This window comes from Priapulus caudatus, unplaced genomic scaffold (genome assembly GCF_000485595.1).
Source record: "Priapulus caudatus unplaced genomic scaffold, Priapulus_caudatus-5.0.1 Scaffold775, whole genome shotgun sequence".
NCBI classification, from domain to species: domain Eukaryota; kingdom Metazoa; phylum Priapulida; class Priapulimorpha; order Priapulimorphida; family Priapulidae; genus Priapulus; species Priapulus caudatus.
The window spans coordinates 86998-91437 of NW_014577836.1; the positions used below are offsets into that span (position 1 = coordinate 86998).

The 4440-nt window shown below is 56.2% G+C and overlaps 1 protein-coding gene across 1 annotated transcript in view; it reads right to left on the minus strand.

Annotated features, from left to right (window-relative positions):
* LOC106813450 overlaps positions 1-4440 on the minus strand; it is a 10291-nt gene that overhangs the window by 5466 nt on the left and 385 nt on the right. The window lies entirely within an intron of this gene.

A 4440-nucleotide genomic window follows, 5' to 3' on the forward strand; every position in this document is an offset into this window, starting at 1 on the left:
GCTGTCCTTCTCTCCCCATCCTATAGCAAGGCCTGGTTGGCATCTATATTGCTAGTGTCCTGGGTAGAGTTGTGTGTATGGTTGATGTCCTGGTCATGATTTGCTGTCCCTCTCTCTCCATTCTTTAGAAAGGCCTGGTTGGCATCTATATTGCTAGTGTCCTGGGTAGAGTTGTGTGTATGGTTAATGTCCTGAACATGGTTTGCTGTCCTTCTCTCCCCATCCTTTAGCAAGGCCTGCTTGGCATCTATATTGCTATTGTCCTGGGTAGAGTTGTGTGCATGATTGATGTCCTGGTCATGGTTTGCTGTCCCTCTCTCTCCATCCTTTAGCAAGGCCAGTTTGGCATTTATATTGCTTGTGTCCTGTGCTGTGTCGTAGACCATCCCTCCCTTTCCACCATTTATCAAGCACTGGTTAGCATCTATGTCGTCTGGGTCCCGGATAGTATCATCTGCATTACTACTATCATAGACAGTGCTACCTGCCACCCCCTCCTCTCTCTCTAGTATCGGCGACAGCTGTGGTTCACTCATCTCCATAGCTGAGTAGTCGATAAGCATCTCTCGTGGCGCTCTGGCAAAGAGGTCACCCAGCCCGCGCGCCCCCTCGCTGCCGCCCGCCGCAGCAGCGCCCCCTGCCAGCAGGGACAGCGTGGGCCGGGAACTGCCCACCGCTGTGCCGTCGGTCGGGGGCTCCACCTGGTGGTGCATTCTTCGCGGATCGTGCCGTGCGGCGACGGATTGGTCGGTTGATGGCTGACCGTCGTCCAGGTGGCTGAGTGTGGCGCCCTCTGTTGTGTTGTCGGATATGTCTGTGGAGCCCCCTGGTAGGTTGTTGTATGCGCCGTGCTGCCCCGTGATCCTGTCAGATATGTTTGTGACGCCCTCTAGAAGTCTGTCCAACGTGCCACTCGCTGTATTTTCATTAGATATGTCTGTGCTGCCCCCTGGCAGGTGGTGGGATGTGGCGCCCTCTATTCCCTCTTCAGATATGTATTCGGCGCCCCCTGGTGGGCTGTGTGATGGAGCGCCCTCCACACTCTCATTAGAGGTATCTGTGGCGCCCCCTGGTAGGCTGTGGGGCACAGCGTCCCCTGATATCACAGTAGATATGTCGGTAGCGCCCCCTAGGGGCATGTGCAACATGGCGCACCCCAGCGGGCTGGAGCATGCAGCACCTCCTGGCGTGTGGGGGGAGGTGGCGCCCCCTGCCGCCTCGTCCGATTGGCTGAGCGAGTCATCCGAGAAATCGCCGCCGCTCTCCGTCGTTGCGTACACGTCCGAGCTGTCGCTGGTCGCCACGGCAACACGCGCGGGCTTCCGGCGTCGCCGCGACGACGACCCAGGTCGCGACCTTGCGGGCGCCGACCCTGCTGCGTCGTCCGACGGCGCGCTGCTGTTCTCCGAGTCGGAGGCTGCGCGGTCGCCATGGCGACGCACGTGTCGTCTGCTAGCACGGCGAGATGGAGGCTTCGCTGTCAGCCTGTGAAGCTGCTGCTGCTGTGTGGCTGATGGAGACTGTTGAAAGGTCAGCCTGGGTCCAACGTGGGGAGCCTGGAGAGGAACAGAGACACGTGTGAGAGTATGCACGCACGAGTTATTTCTCGTAGTGTGAACAGTTTTTTTACAGATTTGAATAGTGGCAAAGGAAGCATGCACTGCTACATTTAAAACTGAGTTCTTCCAACAAAAAAACTGTAATAAATGTTGGTAAAACTACCAACATTTGATTAAAACATAATCATAATAAACTAGCATTGAATGAAACAACTGCAGTCAAACCTCGGTTTTCCGAACATCAATTATCCGAATTTTTGATTATCCGAACCAGATCTCAAGGTCCAGTTAATATTTAACGGTAATACGATCAGATCAGTTATCTGAACAAAATCCTCCCTGCCCGTTTCGGTCGCATAATCGAGGTTTACCTGTACAACATTTAAACAGCCATCATTTCATTGCAGAGCAGTCAAAAAGTCCCACAATACACTTTTCCAAATGCAAAACCGGTTCATTATCGACTATCGCGAACCTCATCCCTCCCCCACTCGCTTCGTCACTGACCACACCTACCTGAAGCTGAAGCTGCTGCTGCTGCTGCATCCTCATCCCTGCATCCCCCGGCAGCAGCGTCGTCCGATCCTCGAATCCTCTGCTCACGTCCTGCAACGTCTCGCTGACCTCGGCCATGACATCTGACCTTTCAATGACCTCGGCCATGACATCTGACTTCTCGCTGACCTCGGCCATGACATCTGACCTCTCGCTGACCTCGGCCATGACATCTGACCTACTCTCACGTGACCCTTGGCCATAACATCTGATCTTTCGATGACGCTCGGCCATGACACTCTGACCTCGTGCTGACCGGACTCGGGGCCCATAACATCTGACCTCGTCACTGACCTTCGGCGGTCACGACCTCTGAACTCTCGGATGACCCTGGTCGTTGGCCCTCGCCTGCTGACCTTTTGGACTGGACTGACTGGGCACGGCGCACGAATCTTGTTCTAGCATCTGAGTTTATCTCACACTCCCCCAGGTGCGCACGGTGATTAGTGGCGAGGCAGCAGAGGGGCGCTGATTGTGTTGGAGGGTGCCATTCCATGCCACCCATCGTCAGACCTGCGTGAGACTGAGCGACTGCGCGAGTGTGTGAGAGAAGCAAGCGTGGACGGGTGAGCGCAGGACTGTGCGTGAGAATGAGCGTAAGACTGAGTGTAGGAGTGGCGGTGGAATTGAGCATGCAGGTGAGACGATGGACTGACAAGTGCAGGGCTGAGCAATAGATTGAGCGTTCCTTCCTTCGCGTTGCCTTCCTCCTCTGTTCCGCTATCCTCTCTGACATCTTCTCACTCTTTGCATAGTCTTTATTTCGTGTGTCGTCGCGCTTCCTTCTCCGTGTTTCCTTTATCCTCTATGTAGTCTTTCCTTTCTCTGTTAGATTCCTTCACCGTTATAGACTTCTTCTTTTCGGTCAGGTCTTCCTTCTCTAGCCTCGCAATACAGGGCGTTCTCTCTGTGTAGTCTTTGGTCTATCATGTGGCTCTGCTTTTCTCTGTAGTCGTCCTTCTCCATCAAGCTTCCTTTACTCCGGTAGTTTTGGTCTATCATGTGGTTTTCTTTTGGGGTAGTCTTCCTTCCCCATCAGGCCCCTGGTGTGTTGTCTTTCTTCTCTGGTGTCTTCTCTATTCTCTGTGTTATTTACTATCTGTGAGCGTTCTTTCTCTCGCTGACTTTCCTTCTCTGAGTAGTCGTCTTTCTTCCTGTGATTGCTTCTATCCCTGAGTGAGCTTCTCTATGCACGTGGTCTCTTTTCCTCTCCTGGTTTTTTTTCCATGCATCATCTCCTGCTCTCCAGGGATCCTTTCCTGTGCAGTCTTCTTCCGCTTCTCCCAGGGATCCTTCTCTGTGTAGTCTTCTTCCCTGCTCCAGGGATCCTTCTCTGTGTAGTCTTCTTCCGCTTCTCCAGGGATCCTTCTCTGTGCAGTCCTCTTCGCCTTCTCCAGGATCCTTCTCTGTGTAGTCTTCTCCCTTCTCAGGGATCCTTCCCCGTATAGTCTTCTTCCCTTCTCCAGGGATCCTTCTCTGTGGCAGTCTTCTTCCGCTTCTCAAGGGATCCTTCTCTGTGTGGTCCTCCTCCTTCTCCTGCTTCATTCTTGGCACATGCTTCATTGAGTCTTCAAGACAGCAGGCTGTCTTCGTCGTAACTCCGCCGCACCTCCTTCCGTGCGTCGACGTGCGCTGCAAGGTGGCGAGTCCGTCCGCGTGTTCCCGGAAGCTTCAGAATCAAACCTGTGAGATCAGCATCCCTCCCTCTCCCTCTTTCTCCTCCTCCTGCTTCTCCTCCACCCCCACATCCCTGCAGCCTCTCCTCCTGAGGCCGCCGCGTCGTCCCGCGCATCCGTCCAAGTCAACACTTGCTTCCGACGTCACGCGAACGATGCCATTCGTCCGCGTGTCACCATCGTCATCCGTCCGCGACGGGTGCGCCCCCTCGCGGCGACGCTCTCCCTCAGGCTCCCCTCCGCCGTCGCGTCGACCGCCTCAGTGGCGAGTTGGCGATCGAGGGAGGAGCGGGTCCTCGCGATGCGCGGGGAGAGGGGGAGGTCGGCGTGGAGGAAGGGCGGTCGAGGGAATCGTCGCTGCATGTGCAGCAGCCCTGAGTCCTCGCTGCCGGGCCGTGTGACGACTGATCTCCGGCGACGCCCCGCCATCGCCGACGGGCATACGACCCCGCCGCACCTCCGCCCACTCACCGCTGCTCACCAGCCCGTTCGCGGGCCTCGACGTCGTACAGCCGGCGGCGTCGCCAGAAGGCGCGCACCATCGCCGCGCTGCTTTACCTCGAGCGGATCCGCGCTGGCGCCGCGACCCGCGGCGTTCACGACCAGGGCGGCGCCCAGTCGTGGGGGTGCTGCCGTCGAACGAGTCAGAC